Here is a 19,140-nt window from a genome sequence, read left to right on the forward strand (position 1 = left end):
TTATGTATGTTTCTGAATTAAAGGTAATATCAGAAACTCCATTTATCAGTCTATGATGAAGCATGGAAAGATTATTACCTGTCGCTCACTCCCATGTATTTGTAATATTAAGCACACTTGATGTATGTTGATTATATTCCCCTCCGAGTCGATTTGCTATTGTAGGTGTCAGTGAACTATGTATTGTTTTCAGTACATCCTCAATTTGTTATATATTGTAATATCAGAAATGTATTTGATTAATCAGCATTGCTTATGTATTGCTTATTTTTGGTTTTCCAATTTTCTTGTGCAAATTAAGGAACAAAGGTTTACTTGTATGTAGTGTACCTGTTATCTTGGATATCAGTCCTGCTATGTGCTGTTTTAGTCTATGTAGCGTCTTGTGCAAACACTCGAGCCACAACCATTATTTGCTCTCGTTCTGTTAAGAGCTACATCTCCAGTTAGTATGTTCTTTGAGCATCTCCAAGAGACACTCCAAAAAAAAAAGCTAAATTTTCATTTAACTAAGATTAACTCTCTATATTGTGACAGAGACTAACTATCCATTTATTTAACTCTCTCCTCCAAACACACTGACATGTGGGTCTCACCCAAATCTTTCTCCCTCACCTTGCCCGCTCTGCTCCGTGCTCCCTCCTCACCCAAGTCTTTCTCCCTCACCTTGCCTGCTCTGCTCCGTGCTCCCTCCTCTGCTCTGTCGCAGGCATGGGTGGATCCAGGGGGGGTGCAGGGGGAGATCAAGCCCCCCTACCCCCTCACAAACCATGGATACCCCCCTAAGCCCCCCCTATTATTTTGAGAGGAAGAAAGGAAGAAGAAGGGGAGAGGAAGAAGAAAGAAGGGGAGAAGAAGAAGAAGAGAGGGGGGGGGAGGAGGAAGAAGAGCCCCCCTAGACTAGAAGTCTGGATTCGCCACTGGTCGCAGGTCCCCGTCGCGGCCCCCACCTCCCGCCGCCGTCGCGAGCATGCACCTCCCGCCGTCGTCGAGCGCGGAGTCGGGGGCCCCGTTGTTGGCGCCCGAAGAGGACGAGCAAGGGGAGGGCACGGGAGCAAGCCGCCACTGCCGGCACGATGCAACATCGGGCATCTCGTCCTCCCGACAGCGGGCGAGGTGCGGTGCGCTGGCGGGGCGAGGCGCTGGGCGAGGTGCGATGTGGCGGCGGGGTGGTGGCGCCGAGGCGAGGCGCTAGGCGAGGTGCAGTGGCGGGATGACGGGGCTAGGTGCGGCGCTGAGCGAGGACCTACGCGTGAGTCTGGAAGAGGAGATGGCGAACAGGACTGGCTAGGCTATTTTGCCTAGCGAGAGGAAGGAAATAGTTAGCAAGATAGCTAGCCGAGCAAAATAGTAATCCGTTAGATTCAGATTTTGGTGAAATTTTTCTTTTTTTATCTAACTCATCTGGAATACAGAGCCTGTAGGAATTGCTCTGACATGTTGCTCAATTTTTAATGATTTATCCATTTTAACCGTCAAATAATTGTTTAACATATGATATGGTACTGAGATGCGCTCGAAGAAGTTCCTGCGTTCCTGCCAAACGGCTGGCCTCGTGCTAACTCCAGAGGTCGTCGGGGACGCGATCGGTGGTTCCTGCCATCTGTTTGCTTCCTTCCTCTTTTAGTGTCACGCTAATCGTCATCAGTGCTTCTTATGGTCGATCTCGGACACCGCTTCCAAGACAAATATCCTATACATAAAAAATTGAAAAAAAAATTAGAAACAAACTTTTTTGACAAAATTTGAAATAGAGATTGGAAAAATGTCCCCGGACAAAAATTTACAAGAAAAAGTTGTGAACAAAAATTTTTAAAACAAAACGTTGTAGGCAAAATGTTTGTGGAAAAAATAAGAATTTTTTTTGAAGATCGGAAACAAATTCTTTGAAAGAAAAATGATGAACAAAATTTGGGAAAAAGTTGGTGCAAACTTTTACTGGAAGAAAAGATGGGGAATAAAAGTTATCCTCGTAGAAAGAAAACTAAAAAGGAAGAAAAAATGGGGAATAAAAGTTATCCTCATAGAAAGAAAACTAAAAAGGAAAAACAATTGGCGCAGCTCGCCGTTGCTCCCACAAGGTGAGGTCGACGACCCTTGTGGGAGCAACGTTTTTCCAATTGTGGGAGCCCCCCCTCCCCCCCTCCCCCGCTTTTCGCCACACTAGAACATTCGGCGCGTGATGCGCGCTCTACTATTTGAACAATAAAATGTAAGCAGCCATACCGTAGTAAAAAGTGGCAATTAAACTATATGCATGGTAAGATGAATTCAATCAAAACCAACGCATCCGATAGCAAGTACATCATCAACCTGTTAACATAGATATTTATCCTAACATTTGAATCAAAAATATAAAAGCACATCCAAGCATCATGCTAGTCTAGCCATCAGGTGTCTGTCCAGCATCTGAATAATGAATATTGAGCACCAAGCTTTCATGTCCATTAGGTGTCTGGCCGACATCTCAATCAGCAACATCACAGTACATCCGATCAACATGGTTACATCCAAGCACCAACTTATCCTATCATCAGGTGTCTGTCCGGCATTTGCAGTGTCAATATTAGAGCATATCCAAGCACCTTAAATCTACATGCACCAACAAGTATGCATAGCTACTAAATAATCTAGCTGGTAGCTTTGAATATAATATGAACTGAAACAAAAAAACTAATCACCATGCTACATGGTTTTACAGGCGGAGGTTGATGCAGACTCCAAATCCCATGCATCGGACTCTTCTTGTCGGAGATGAAAGGCACACAAAAGCCGGCTAGGAAAGCAGGGAAACAGTTTTTTTTAGGAAACCATCACAAATTTTCATTAGACCATAAGGTTAAACCAAATATGTATACAACATAATATATAACTCTTTTCATTTATGATAAAATACTTCTATAGATATTTTCGTGTCAATGTCCAACTGTACTTATATTTGTGACTGGAGCAAGGACTTTTTAGTCCATAGTACAAAGATGCAAAAGAATGTCTTGTTCATGCACCAACTTTAATAACATTCACAAGATTTTCTAGTGGACAAAAGAATTACAGAAGCTGTAGGTATAGTAATCCATATAGTGTTTGACCACTTAAATATAGCCTCACCAGAATATTGTAGTGGTCAGTCATCATCGCAATTAGCCCTGCTGCAGTCGACGATCCCTCCGGTAGAGACAAATAGGCCTGGGCATACACACATGTTAATCTAGCAAAAGGAAGTGTGTATATGAAAATAGTTGTGAAATTAGCAGACAAACATGAATACACGTCAAATTAAGCATTGCTACCTTTGCAATCCATTGCACTGATCTAGGGAAATTTAGGTTATCAAATGAAAATTCGAGTGGTTATATGATGTAAAAGGCCCAATTCTTACTTTTACTTTATTCATGCTGTTAAGAGCCTCCACCATGTCAGATGCCCTATCACGGATAGCACCAGCAATCTTGAAAGTGAAATGGGAAATCAGTGCCGCTTACTTTTACTTTGGGCGCCCTGCAGCGGGCCGTGGCCTGCCGGGCCGCTGCCTCCTCGCGCTATATGGCCGCTGCCCAGCAAAGTGTGTGAAGGAGTCTGCATCGAAATTCAGTTAGAACTATTAAGCAAGGAAACATGCTAGATGACATCAAAAGGAAAACCAAGTTAAAATGTATGGCACACATGACCAACCTGTGTTCTCAACAGATACAGAAGGTATAGGAATTAGAACATGATAAGTTGCAAGGATAGAACATTTCAGAAGCATATTTCTGGAGACTTGCAAGACCAGACACCACTGCTTTCAGATTATCAGATATGGCTGGTCACATGCTTCATACTGCAAGCAACGGGATGCTAATCGCATTAAGTCAGTTCCATCAGAGTTGGGTACATGACCTTCCAAGCAAGAATTCAGGAGCACCAGGAGACACTTGCAAACCATCTCCTCCACTGGTTCCTGTAGCCACCTATACATGGCCATCATCGATCATCGATCCCCTTTTGCTCTTGACTACATATAAGAAAAAAAACATGAATTAATTAGGTGGTGGTTTTATATCTTTAGAGAATTTACTGTACTTCTCTAAGAACTTTTCGGTAAGTAAAAAACACCCAAGTGCTTGTTCACATTCATCTGGACATTTCTGCAATGTTGGCTTATGCATCCCTTGTAGCTTTATTGAGCTTGAGCTTGAAAGGATCTAAAGGAATCGCATAGTTTACATGTTTCTTGGAATTCCACTGAAACTCTGCCTTCTTCCTATTGTGGCAATTGAACATCCAATGATCCATTGATGATTTCATTAAATGAAGAAATGATCGATAATTTATCTGGTAGAAATGACCACTCTGATTGAACTGAAGAAACAAAAAGAGACAAAGCGGGACTAACAATCCAAATTATTTGTGGAGTTTAGATATGTTGAACAAACAAAATGTCCACTAAGCCTTATCCTTCTCTAACTGGATCAGTACATCGAGACAATGCAGGTAAGCAAGGATAAGGTGCCATGGACTTATTTAGCTACAATTGCAAATAAGAAAGCAACTACCTCTATTACAAAAATTGCAGTTTCTAGTAGCTACATGCGACATATGAGGCATATAGAAAATAGCAGAGTCGGAACAAGCCATATACAAACAGAGAAGATGAGCGGGAAGAGATGGAGGCCGCACCGTGCATCTGTCGGATGTTCGCCGCCGGTGAATTGCTCGATGAACAACGGGCAGAGCGCGGCCGAGGCGGGACGACAACGCGATGGAGGTGATCTTGCGCGTCACGTCCAGCTGTGGGAACAGATCCGGCGGCGGCACCGCCTCCGCCTCGCCCAGCACCGTAGCCGGCGGCGTGGCCTCCTCCCCTTCCTTCTCCATGGCGATGCGCCCCTCCCTGTGCAGATCGAGCTAGAGTCAAAGCCGGAGCTCGAGAAGGCGACGCGACCCTCCACACCGGTTCCCGAGGAGCCGGCAAACGCTGTGGTCGACGGGGAGGCGGCGTGCGCCTCTTCGCCGCCGGCGTCCGAGGCGAGCGGGGGCCACGACCGGCGGGAGGCTCCAAGGCCGGAGCAGCAGCAGCAGCAGTAGTAGGAGGAGGAGGCGGCCTTTGAGGATGCTCTCACCGATGAGCAGCTGCAGGAGGTAGGCCGCGACCCGCCGTATCGACGCCGACCCGTGCTGCGCGGAGGAGTGAGGGGTGGGGAGGGGAGCCGGAGAGGAGAGGGGAGGCGGCGGTGCCCGGCGGGGAGCATGGGAGGAGAGGGAGGCGGCGGCGGGGAGGAGCGGGGAGCTGGGGAGGAGAGAGAGAGGCAATGTATGGTTTCTACCGTAAAAGTTTCGCGAGAAGAGAATCTTACTTATATGCATAATTACTAAATGTAGTCTATTTGAAGAATCTTTTCAGGGATGGGTATAACTTTTTACGATGAATCTAATAATGGTAATTAATTCATAATTTGCTAAAGTGATGATACAGTAGCCATCCTCTAATCGTGCGGTCAAAGGTCTCATTAGATTGGTCTCACGAATTTACCAGGAGTCCTGTAGGTGGTTTTGTAATTAGACTTTATTTAATACTCTAAATTAGTGGTCAAAGGTGCAAAAAGTTTTCGCGAAATTTTTTTCGCCGCAAACCAAACATGGCCACAGAGAGAGAGCGGGTTTAGGGTTCGGGGCGGTGGGAGGGGATTACCGCAAAAACACTTTGCGAGGGTTTTCATAAAACGACAAGATTCTTGATTTTTCTCTTGTTTATGTCGAAATAAACTTGAGCTGGAGGGTCTATGTGTAAAATATTTGAACTACGTGTAAAATATTTGAACATTGGTAAGGGCAAGATAGATTTAGTTGTGATTTACATAAAATAGGAGGGCGCTTTCGAAAAATTCCCAAAGCAGCGGCTGTGCACCACGTGCAGCCTTTTTCGCGTGGGATGCGATGGTGAGAGCACAGAGCAGTAGATTTTAACCATTCCTCCGATGTGCGCTTCCTTCTGTCGCCATACTCTCGTGTGTGGAGATAAAAGAAGGGAGGAGAAAGGAAGGGGAAAGAGAGGAAAGGGGAAAGAGGCGCCGGATAAATGATGGGCCTACGGGACTCACCACCCAATGGCCCATCTTTCTTAGGCTGACGCCGTTGCTCACGATGCCGCAGCCGGTCCGCCGTGCTCCTGCCAGCCTCTCCCACTGCTCGTGGCCGCCGGCGATTGAGCCGCCAACCAACCTCTGCGCCAGGGGCAGAGGACCCGGTATGGCGAGGTGTGTGAAAGAGCATCTAGGCCCCTAGTGGGTTTTGGTGGATTGATTAACACCACGATTAAAGGACTAACCATCTTGTTGAGTATATGAGTAGAAATTAATCATCATATCAATTATCTATGTGAAGAGATGGATTAATGGTCAACAAGAAAAGGCTCATACAATAAGACATGTGTTATGCTATAATCAAATAAGAAAATATTGACAAGCAAAGGTATTGTGAATGAGACAAAGTTATATGCTTTTGCATAGTCTCAAATTTGGAGAAGCTTGTTATAAGAAATGTATATGATGTATGTTGATCTAGCAAGCATGGAAAGTAAAAAGGAGTATGGTCTAATTCATATGTGAGGTATCAAAATTGAAGGCTTGTTGATGATCAAATCAATTGAAGAAATAGTTTTCATTCTAATGGCACAAGTCAATGTGAGTTCAAGAGGGCTCTTCTAAATAAATGGATGAGATCGAAAGGCGAGTTTCAAGAGGTTACGTAAGTGGCGGTTTGGCGTGAGCAAAGAAATCAATAATGATCAAGTCCAAGAATTCTAAGAGACAGAGAGAATTTCATATTGAAAGGTGTCATTCATTGGTGAAGAAAATGACTTGTGAATCAAAGTTGGATTTCATTGTTGATTTAAATGTGATACAAGCACATATGAAGCTCTATGTGATGCAAGGATGAAGAGTTGGAATTCAAAAAAGCGTTTCGAGGGACTAAGCTTGGAGAAGGACAATTGGGTTGCGCGGAAGGAACAATGCTAGGGCGAAGAAATGTTCTTTGGATTCAACTTGAGAAATCTTGGTCACGTATGGTGTTCATATTGGCAAAGTATCAAACCTATCTAGAATCATATTGTGAAGGTGGTGATTTGAACTAGAAGTGGATTTCATTCAAAGATAAAGGTTAAAGTCATTAGCTCAAGGAAGATATGCTCAAAGTAAAGGAGCAAAGTTGGATGCAATCCTCAGATTGAGTTTGATCAACGCACGGCATGAGAGACAAATGAGAAGCTCAATGAGTTGAAATGTAACTTATCTTTGATCTTGAGTATAGGTATGTTGTACTATCAAGAGGGATACATCACAATGGTCTTTGGTTTAGTCTCAGTGCTCAAGTAACCTAAGAAAGTTGAGAGAGACACAAAAAGCCTCACGTGCACATTTTGATCTGTCTGCCAGGCCAACCCGGAAGTTTCGGGTTTGGTAATCCGAAAGTTACTGATTTGGTACGCATGGCACTAACGGCTAGTTGGTTTGCAAATCTAGAGATTCCAGGTTGTCGAATCCGGAAGTTCCGGGTTCTAGTGGTTACTAACGGCTAGTTTTTTTTTGGAACCGCCTATTTATACCCTTTCACCCCCTCCTTGGTGGGCTGCTGTTCCAGGCATTGTTCTATTACTTGTTGGTCGTCCTAAGAAGCTTGGGAGCCATAGTTGAGCTCTCCCCAATTTCTCTTTGTGAGATTGTGTGATTCTTGTAATATCCTTGAGTTGGATTTGAGAGATAGATTGCTAGAGAGCACAAAAGAGCACAACAAACCTTGAGCACTTGAGTTTAGCCGAAATCGTGTGTTTCGCATTTGTTACTCTTGGAGCGTGACTCTTAGATGGCTAGGTGTTGCCTGTGAGTACCTAACGGTTGTGGCATATCTCGGGAAGTTTGTACTACCTCTGCATCAAGAAAGAACCCTTGGTAACTCGGGTTACTAAGGCAAGGCTAGATAGCTCAAGAAGAAGGTGTTCTTCTTGGGTGCCTCAACGGAGACTAGGATTCACAAGTGGTGAACGTGGTGAATCTGAACTTGAAACAAATCCTTGTGTCTCCGTTGTTCTACTTTTCACTGCACTCTTTGTGACTTTTGAGTTTTGGTTGATCTATTTGGTTTGTAGCATATTTGTGTGCAGGAACTTTGTAGATCTGCCCAAGGAGCTTCATTGAGCATACTCTACATTTGAGGTTTGAACTTGTATCCATTTACTCGCACTAGAATTATTGTGTTCACTCTACTCTGAGTGAACTCGGAAGTTTTGGGTTGCAAAACTCGGATGTTCCGAGTTCACCTGCTGTCTTGCCCAAATCCGGAAGTTCCGGATTTGAAAACCCTGAAGTTTCGGGTTTGGCAAACAGTGAATTTAATCCACTGTATTTGAGTAAAAATTTGTAGGTGCACCTATTCATCCTCCCTCTAGACGACATCACAGTCCTTTCAGTGTGGCACTCGCCATATTTTAATCTGGCAGCAAACACTCAAAGACGTCAATATTTATGCCATGGCTGCTGGCCTGCTGGCATTGCAGCTTCCGATCTGAAGATACACGAGCAAAGAATGCTGCCGGACAAACTGTTTTGGGGCCACAATCTCACTATCTTGTCTCTTCCCATTAATTCCACGCGCTTGTACTCCCTTATTCCAGCCGGTGACGTGAACAAACTAACCAGTCTACAACATAAATTATTGTCAATAGATAATGCAATTCGCATAACACAAGGAGGAGGAGGAGACCAGCGTGTATCTGGTCAACACACCGGTACGCTAGAATGCGCGGATCGCAACGATCAATCAGCAGCGGGCTTCAGACGGCGACCGGTCAGACCGGCCGCTCCAACCGGTCAGACCGGTTGAAGGCAGAAACACGCGAAGACCTAGAACCTCAAACTCAAGAGGGACCCCATCGGAACTTGAAGATCTAGGGTTGCCTTGAGGTCGGCAGGCCACTCAAGACGCCCTTGAACGCCGTAGAGACGAGCAAAGAACAGCAAAGGGGTTGGAAAAGTTAGGGTTTGAGAGATTGAGTAAAGAGAGTAATTTTTGATTCGATTGTGGTTAGAAACCCTCAATCAGCCGCAGCCTTTATATTTATAGGCCGGGGAGGGCGTACCCCTTCCAAATCGGATTACAATAGGACTCTTAGCACAAAACCCTAACCCTACTCAGATTATAGGCCCAGACCGGTCTGACCGGTCGACCCAACCGGTCAGATCGGTCGGCCTCGATTAGTGCCAATTTTGACCTCCAACATATGCCCCCCTGCCTTTTTGGTGAGCTATGCAAGCCAAAAAGCAAGTACCTAAATATGCTCTAAGAATACAGAATTACAAATCCAGCACTGGCCTAAAAATAATGCTAAGGGCGATATCCAAATACCGGCCGTCTTCATCTTCAAGCGTCTTGCGAAACACTTGGGTAATATTTCTTCAAGTATCTTCCATTCAGCGCCATGTGTAGACATTCTCCTTGCGGCGTCTCCACCATATAAGAATTTCCGAATATAACCTTGACAATCTTGTATGGACCTTCCCAAGCCGGCGACCACTTGGCAAACTTATTGCCCTTTGTCCCAAGAGCCAGAATTGTCTTCCAAACCAGCTCACCAACTTGAAAAGATTTAGGTCTTACCTTCTTGTTGTAAGCTCTAGCCACCCGAAGTTTGTCCTTCTCAATTTTTTTTCAAAGCTTGCAACCGCTTGTCACTTATTTCATCAATATTATGCATCATCAAGTCATGATAATTAACCGCGGAAAGGTCATTTTGTTTAGCCAATCTATAAGCGTCCAGATTCACCTCAACGGGTAAAACGACCTCTTGACCATAAATAAGCTTAAAAGGAGTAACTTTAGTAGCACCATGTCTAGATATGCGATGTGCCCATAATGCTTCAGATAGAATCTCATGCCACCTCCTAAGATTTTCTTCTATCTTCTTCTTGATGAGCTTTATCAAGATCTTGTTGCTAGACTCGGCTTGACCATTGGCCTGAGCATAATATAGAGATGAATTGAGTATCTTAATTTTGTAAGATTCGACAAATTCTCGTACCTCCTTCGAAATAAATGATGAACCTTGATCCGTTGTCAAAGTTTGAGGAATACCGAATCTATGAATGATATGCTCTGTAATGAACTCAATTACCTCTCTATGTGTCATATTCAAAGATACCGCTTCGGTCCACTTGGTAAAATAATCCGTCGCCACCAACACGAAGCGATGCCCCTTTGAAGAAGGAGGGTTAATTTGACCAATGAAATCCAAAACCCAGCCTCTGAATGGCCAAAGTTTAATGATAGGATACAATAACGCAGCGGGCACCAACTGAATATCACCAAACCACTGGCATTCTTCACATCCTTTATAATATCTGAAGCAATCCGAAATCATACTTGGCCAATAAAAACCGGCTCTCCTAAGCAGCCACTTCATTTTAGGAGCCGATTGATGTGTACCAAAGATGCCTTCATGCACTTCTCCCATAGCAACACGAGCCTGATCGGTACCCAATCACTCGAGAAGATCATCATCGGCGGTTCGACGATAAAGCTCATCGTCAACCAAAATATATTTAAACGCCAAGCGCCGAATATTTCTCTCTGCACCACGACCAGGATCCTTTAAATATGATATGATAGGCACCCTCCAATCTCGCACTTCGGCCTCAACCTTTTAGGTAGAAATCTCAGCCGAACTGCTGCTCCCACCACCCTCAGCGGTCAGACCGACCGGTTCGTTCAGAACAAGTGACTCGGCTTTAATTCGCATCGGCTTTCTAATGTTGAAATATTTTTTTGTCACATTATAGCTTGATGCTTGTTGAGCCAGAGCATTAGCCTCTTCATTATCTTCTCTTGGAATATGTCGAATCACAAATTCATCAAAGTAAGAGATAATATCAAGGCACTTATCAAGATATGCATTAAAAGCCCCATTGTAACATTGGCATACCTTGGATACTTGCTGCACCACCAGAAGTGAATCTCCAAAGGCTTCAACATGTTTCACGCCCATGAATTGCAAAAACTCCAAGCCAAATAGAAGTGCTTCATACTCGACTTGATTGTTCGTGCAAAATTCCTCCAATCGGTTTGATAGCTCAAAATCAGCACCACTTGGAGAAATAAGAACATTACTAATGCCAACTCCCCTCCAATCATCACAAACCGATACATCACAACTCCCCTCCAATCATCACAAACCGATCCATCAAAGTATAACTTCCATTGTGTGCAAGTGATATAGCCGACTTCCAAATCATGCTCATCATTAATTCAATGTTCAACAATAAAGTCTGCAACAATTTGGCCTTTTACGGATTTCAAAAATTCATAGGCCAAATCATACTCCACAAGTGCATAAGCCCTTTTGCCGATTCTCCCACTTAAAATCAGCTTTTGTAACATATGCATAATAACATCGGTTTGATAAGTTACTATGCATGTACTAGATAACAAATAATGCCTCAACTTGGTACAAGCATACTATAAAGATAAGCACAACTTTTCAATAAATGTATACCTGGTTTTCGCATCAATGAGCCGTCGGCTTAAATAAGTGATAATATACTCCTTTCTTTCGGTTTCTTGAGTCAAAACAGCACCAACAGTTTTATCTTCTGCAACCACATAAAGTCCGAAAGGAACCCCTCTCCTAGATGCCTTAAGCACCGGCGGCAAAGACAAATAATTTTTAATCTTCTCAAATGACTCTTGCTGCTCTGCCCCCCCCCCAAGTAAATTCGGCTTCATCTTTTAACCGAAGAATAGGAGTAAAAGAATCAATCTTCCCGGACAAATTAAATATAAATCTTCTCAAGTAATTCTCCTTGCCCAAGAATTTCTGCAAATCTTTCTTACAAGTTGGAGCCTCAACACGCTTCATGGCTTCAACTCACTTTGGATCAATCTCTATGCCTTTCTCATGAATAATAAAGCCCAAGAACTTCCCAGCTGATACTCCAAAAGCACATTTAAGTGGATTCATCTTCAAACCATACTGACGCATCCTCTCATGAGCCAATCTTAAATCAGCCAAATGATTACCCAAACCGGCCGATTTAATCATAATATCATCAATATAGACCTCCAATATAACACCAAGTAAATCATGGAAGATCAAATTCATAGCTCTTTGATAAGTAGCACCGGCATTTTTCATACCAAAAGTCATAACAACCCACTCAAATAAGCTGACAAATCCCGGACATCTAAAGGCCGTTTTAGACATATCTTCTTCGGCCATAAATATTTATTTGTAACCGGCGTTACCATCAAGAAAACTAATAACACGATGTCCAAAAGCTTTATTAATCAACATATCGGCAATAGGCATAGGATATTCATCTTTAGGAGTAGCCTTATTAAGATTTCTGAAATCAATGCACACTCTAATCTTACCCGAATCTTTCTTCTCGACGGGCACAATATTAGAGATCCACTCCGCAAACCGATAAGACCGAATAAATCCAGCTTCTAACAAGCAATTAATTTCTTCCTTAATTCGGTCATTCATAGCAAGATTAAATCGCCAAGCAGGTTGCTTATAAGGTCTAAAACTGGCTTTAATCGGCAGCCGATGCTCAACCGAATCACGACTCAAACCAGGCATTTCAGAATAACTCCATGCAAAACAATCCACATACTCTTTTAATAACTTTATTAAGTCGGCTTTATATTCAACCGATAAATTTGCATTTACAAAACTCGGGCTAGGAACACTACCATCTCCAATATCTACCTTTTCCAAAGGATCAGCCAATGTAAACCCCTGGCCTAACTTATCTATGTCTACAGTGTTTTCAATGGCCTCGCATATATCGTTCATCCGCGACCGATAATGCTCAATCCTCTCCATCAACCAGTCTGCGTCAGACCGATCTGACCGGTTAAACTGACTGGTCTGACCGGTCGGCATTGCGTGCCGATCTGAGGACCGGTCTGACCGGTCTCGCCTGAGCCGCTTGCTGCACTTATTTTATTTGCAATAATGCAGCCGATTCTCCATCGGCTTTAGAGTAGTAGGCACGAAACCATCCTTGGTGCAACTGACCAGCTCGAAATAAGACAGATCCAACCCCGAGAGACACTTGATATCATCATGCACGCCAAGAGTGTTGGAATCGGCGGTTGCAATGAAGGATGAAGTGTCACCATGGACTATTTCGATCTCATCGCCGATCCACTGAATGAGAATTTGATGCAAGGTAGAAGGGACATATTGATTGGCATGAATCCAATCTCGTCCAAGTATCAAGTTGGAATTACCTTGCACCTCGGAGACGAAGAAGGCTGTTGCTAGCGTCTTGCTCCCCACGGTTAACTCCATGGAAGCCACCCCTTTAGCACCAATAGGGTCGTCTCCACCCACGCCGCTAACCATCATGTTCGTCTTGATCAACTCTTCATCAGTCCCTCCAAGCTTCTTTTACAATAAATAGGGCATCAAATTTACAATTGCCCCTCCATCAACAAGTATACGGGAAATCGGCCTTCCATTAATATGACCCCTCATGAAAAGGGCCTTCAAGTGATTGTCCAATTCCTTTGGCTTCTGGAATATGGCCTCTCGCGGCCCGAAATCCAGATGAGCTGCTTCCTTCTCCTCCGAAACGGCGTAGTATTCTTCGGAGAAATGCACAACATTTATTTCCATATTGCTTTGCGCTGGAGAAGCCTCGTAGTCCACTAGTTCCTCATCTCCCATAGCTGCAGAAACTGCTGGAACCTCATCACGCGAAGCCGAAGTATTAACTTCGGCCATCTGCTCGACAACAGGCTCCACCGGTTTGACCGGTTGCGCCTGGCGGTCAGACCGGTCCTCCGCACCGGTTAGACCGGTCACGTGGGGTGGTTCAACCGGCCTTGTTGACTGCACCACAGGCTTGGCTCGCCACTCTTTTCCTTGAGGAACCATTGGCCGATACTTATTGAAATGTTCATCCCTGAGCTTTTTGGCCTCTCGCTCTTTCTGCTCCTGGCGCCTCAAGCGCTGCAATCTCCTTTTTTGTGAGTGACTTAAACCCGGCGGGCACCACCTAAGTTGATGATACTTTCTTGCCGAGCCACTGCTGCTGGCTTCATGATCATTGGCCAACACCCGATTTGCCAAACACCATCGGCTTCTTTCCAACATCCCTAATGACCACATTCACATCGCCGACTTTCACAATCTCGTTGGCGGTGGCCTTCCCAGAGTCAACTTGCATGGGCTGATCCTCACCTTCCTTCTTGACATGATATTCCTACTTCGGAGGATGAGATTGGACTGGCCTCTGTTGAGACCGGTCGGGCAGGACCGGTCTGACCGGTGCAGCATGCTGCTGCTGACTAGATTGGCGTGGGCCCAATCGGTCATGCACCGGCATTCTAGAGCCTTTCCCTTGATAGTGTGGAGGATATGGCATGTGGAAGCACTTCATCCAGACTCCTTTGTGTTCCCACATCGGATTTGTAGCATTTGTTGCCGGAGGCATCCAAGGCATGGTAGCATATGCCTTTTGTGGTGGGAATACAGTAACAACATCACCTCTACGCTTGCTAGGTCATTCCCTCATTGGAGAACCACCTTGACGCGGGGGTGACCAAGATCTCTTTCTTAGCGGCTGATCTTGTTGAACGGTCTTGGTGTACTTGTTCAAAAGCTGGCCAAAGGTGGGTTTCTTAGCAACCATCTTCCCCTGAATCTTTGGCACGTTCTGCTTCCAAGTACTCTCTTCCTAGCGCTTGGGCTTGAAAGTCCTTGGTCGGCCCTGGGACTGACTGGTCTGACCGGTCGGTGACACCTGTCAGACCGGTCGGTCCTGGATAGCAGGCCGACTTGCAGCAGCGGAAGAACTTTCTTGCCCCCCGGGCACTTGAGCTTTGACAATAATTTTTATTAGCTCCTTGCCATCAGGAGCATTCTCCAGAACCACCTCCCTGGCCAGAATCTTGTCATTGACATTCTTCGGCCTTGTTTCACCAAACAACACATTCTTGTCTTGCGCTCCTTCGGCTTGTTCTGGCCGAAGCAGCACCTTTGCATTGCTCAGATCAATAGTATGTGTGTTGGTGTGAATAGAAAACGGTGTCTTGTCAACTTTCATCTCAGGAAAGATCAATCGTCCTTCATTCATGGCCGATTGAACCGGACGACGGAAAATATTGCAATCGTTAGTTGCATGAGAATGAGAATTATGAAATTTACAATATGCACACCGCTTTAACTCTTCAAGCGGTGGTATAACATGATTAATCTTAATATGCCCCAAATGCAACAACTCATCAAAAATACGATCACATTTGGAAACATCAAATGTAAATTTCATTTCTTTCTAACCCTTTTGAGTCAGCTTAAGCGATGCACAAGAGCAAGGTTTGGCCGATGATGGCCAAAAAAATTCAGCGGTGCAGGCTTCATTATCCTCATCGGCCGAAGAATCGGAATCATATTCAACAACATGAGTATTAGACCGATGAGACTTATATGCATCTTTTGAATTTTTAATTTTATACTTTTGGTTCATTGCCCGAAGTTGCAAAGCATTAAGATTAAAGTAATCAAACCCTTCGAGCTTCTTTTTCAAATATGAGCGCAAACCATTAAGAGCAACATCTACCAAATCCTTATCAGAAATAGACAAATTGAAGCATTGGTTTTTCACTTCTTTAAATCTCTTGAAGTAATCGGATACCAATTCATCTCTAGTTTGTTTGACCAATGTCAAGTTTGTCAACTTCGCTTCATTATCCCCACTATAAAAATGATCATGAAATTTTTGTTCTAATTCGTTCCTAGAGCGGACCGAATTTGGGGGTAACGCAGAAAACCAAGAAAAAGCCGTTCCAGTTAATGATAAAGAAAATAAACGAACTCGCAAAGAGTTACTAGAACTAGCTTCACCCAATTGAGCAATAAATTGACTTATGTGCTCCCAAGTTGACTGATTATCGTCCCCACTAAATTTAATAAAATTAGGAACGCGCCACCCCGTAGGATAAGGAACCAAATCGTAAGCATCTGTTGACGCTCCTTAGCGCCCCCTATTTATATACCGCAAGCGCACGGTTTCGTGTAGCTTTTCCCTCAGAGTATTCCCCCAAGGTTTATCAATCCACGGAACCAAAGAGACAAGAAACAATCTACTAGCATAGAGATTCCTTTGTGTTGAGATGGTGAAAACGAATCTAATCTACTAAAAACGACAAACACTGAAGGTAGCGAGAGAAAGTTAGAGATAACCAATCTAGATCACCTAGATCATGCATATGTTGTAGTTCCAGCTAGATGAAGTGAAGTAAGGTAGATGTGAATCTCAATGAAAAGCCTCTTTAAACCCAAAATCTCCAATCCGATCCCTCAATACTCCGCCTACTCTGTGGAGACGGCCTGTCACGACGCCCCCCTTTTGAACGAAATACCCTGAAGCAAGTCGAACCCCCTTTGGTAGTTCCACCATGAACCTCTAGCCACCATGACTACAAGATCATGCTAAGCGATCTATCTCGATAATAGATCTAGGATGAAGCAAACCCAAAGAAAAGAACGAAATCGAAAGAGAGAACATGGTCGCTAAACATTCGGAATCACAAATAACTTCACCATGAATGATAGTACATCACAAGATCACAACCGGGGCCCTACCTTGATCTTGATGATCCTAGCTCCAGAACTCCAACGTGGTCTTCCTTGCAAGGTTCCCACGTCGGCTAGGGCAAACCCTAGACAACTAGCACGACCCTCGGCTCTCCGAGAGGTGTCCCTCTATCTTCTCTGCTCTTTGACATCGTCTCCCGAATTGATCTCTGCGTGAACCTTGGGGAGGGGTCTTTAAATAGCCTCTGGGAACCCTCGGTCAAAGGGGAGGTCGAACCGACCTAAAAAAGGGCTGGGCCGGCCGGCCCAATGAGCCTAGGCCAGCCGGCCTGGCTCTTTCCTTCGCCGGCTCGTGTTCATCTTTCTCCCCAAGTCTCCTGGGATCTTCTAGAGTTTATGTCTTTCACGATTGCACCCCATTAGACGTCGTTATCTTCGAGATTTCTTCGAGGAGAATGATAGGATGGAAAATCCTTCCTTAAATATCTCTTTGCTTTGCTTAGCCCCGAAGTATCTTGATCTTATCTTGTGGGCTTTGTCTTTTGGGCTTCATTGGAGGGTGGATGTGCATGAGCGGGCCTCTAATCGTCATGGACTTCGATCCTTTGTTCGGGCTTTGGCCTTTGTCTTTCTTCGTGTCATCGCGTGATCGTGGGCCTCGCCATTTCATGCTTCAAAATTAGTCAAAAACCTGCAAAAACGAAGTACCTCCAAAATATATGTGCAAACGCGAAAACGACCAATAATTGGGCCGAGGTTAGGATGGTTAGTGATTCTGATATTAAATTCATGCCATTATCAAAGTTAAACAGTGGATAAAATGGATACTTAAGGAGCGCCAACATTCCCCCCATGCTTAAACCTTGCTCGTCCTCGAGGAAGTCTTTGATAAAAATCAGCGCTGCCTTTCAGTGTCCAATCCCTGCACTTGATCATACACAAGAAAACATAATGCTCCCAAAAAATTTTTTTGCAGTACAAGTTGTAACCAGCTTTTTCAATGTGGAAGGTAGATACAAGTTAAATGCTTCCCCACAATTATTAAGCACATGCTCTCGAAATTAAACAAGTCTCAGAATTAAGAAAGTAAGTTCCATAAGTAATGGTAAACCAAGATCAATAATGTAAACCTCATTGCAATTTGCTCACGGAAACTCTCAGCTCATCTTGTCTCTCAAACTTGCTAGAACTTTCTCCTTTCTTTCTCTCATATGTATGTGTGAGGCTTTATCTGGAGCTCTGGAAAGGTTAGTCCTAACAAAAGATATTATAATCAAGATATTATCAAAACAAGAAATACTTCTTATGGATTTACCGAGACTCGTCAAAAAGACCATTGGAAAAATAATTTTTATTATGGAGAGGGAGAGAATGGAACACACACTTTAGATGGTGGACATGTGCAAATTGCAACGGTTGATCCCAAGGCACAACTGAAGTCCTTGTTATCGGAATGCACATGGTTGGAATAATTGAGTATAGAGTAATCTTCAAAGTACCTGGAGTTTAATGAAGCTAAAGGAACCGAGAAGCTTTTCATCATCATTCATTTTTTTTCCCTTTTTTTTCTTTCTTTCTTTTTGCTCCTCAGAACCGTTGGCAACACAATGCACTTACTCCACCTCCCCCCCATGCTTGAACGTTTGCTTGTCCTCAAGCAATGAAGTGATGATAACTTGATGGAGTGAGTGCACAAAACTTCTATCAATTCTCTGGACATAACTTTGGAATTCAAGGGAGCATCTCCTCGTGAAAGATTGAAGCCAACAGAGGAGGAAAAGGGGCAGGCCGGCCAGCCTAGGGGTGTTGGGCCAGCCGGCCTACTGCCTGTAGGCCTCCACTTCTTCTGATTTTTCTGCTGCGAACTCTTTGATGCTTCCCAAGCTTATGTTTTACTGAATTTTGCTCTTGATTCCACTGTTTTGCTGTCGAAATAAATATATACTCAATATATAGGTTGTGGTCAAGGAGGTGTTTCACAAAAAGATGTTTTTGGTTAAGGGTGGATATCTAGCGAGGTTTGCGATGTTCCCGGTATAGAAACTCACAATGCATGGATAGAATGGCTAGCAAAAGAGAGGTACGCAAAAATACGGAATGGTCAGCTTCTTAGTCTCGTACCAAAGAAGATAAATCCTGAATTAATGCACCTGAAAATAATTCTTGCTCTATGGTTTGTTATGATATATCATTTAGGCTTGTAGAAGGGTAGAGCAATTGCAAAAGATATCATTGACAAGGTTAGCTCAGAATTAAATCCGAAATAAATTTTCCTTGACAAGCTTAAGTAAGAGAGCAAGAATAAAAGATATGGGTCTTAATTTATCATAACCTCCACAATTGAATTAGCCATCATTTAATTAATTTTTCAGATCATGTTAGAGAGAGAGCATTAGTTTAATCATGCATAAACCAAGCACACGAAAGTAGACAAAGCGGCAACGATCATCATATTTTAACATGGCACAAACTTTCTATCATCATTACTAACCATAACATTAAAGCATGGGTGATGCATTTATTTATCATGGTGATGAAAGCAAAAGAAAACAATTTGCACA

The 19,140-nt window shown here is 43.8% G+C and overlaps 1 long non-coding RNA gene across 1 annotated transcript; it reads right to left on the reverse strand.

The window, feature by feature from the left end:
- Nucleotides 1-2,270: 2,270 nt before the first annotated feature.
- LOC120701573 lies at nt 2,271-4,795 on the reverse strand. Its single transcript, XR_005686160.1, has 5 exons — nt 4,660-4,795; nt 3,880-3,994; nt 3,483-3,576; nt 3,109-3,186; nt 2,271-2,776 (listed from the first exon to the last, which is right to left on the reverse strand). It is a non-coding gene; the product is annotated as an uncharacterized LOC120701573 (long non-coding RNA).
- Nucleotides 4,796-19,140: the final 14,345 nt, after the last annotated feature.

The sequence above is a fragment of the Panicum virgatum genome, chromosome 3K (genome assembly GCF_016808335.1).
Source record: "Panicum virgatum strain AP13 chromosome 3K, P.virgatum_v5, whole genome shotgun sequence".
Classification (NCBI taxonomy): domain Eukaryota; kingdom Viridiplantae; phylum Streptophyta; class Magnoliopsida; order Poales; family Poaceae; genus Panicum; species Panicum virgatum.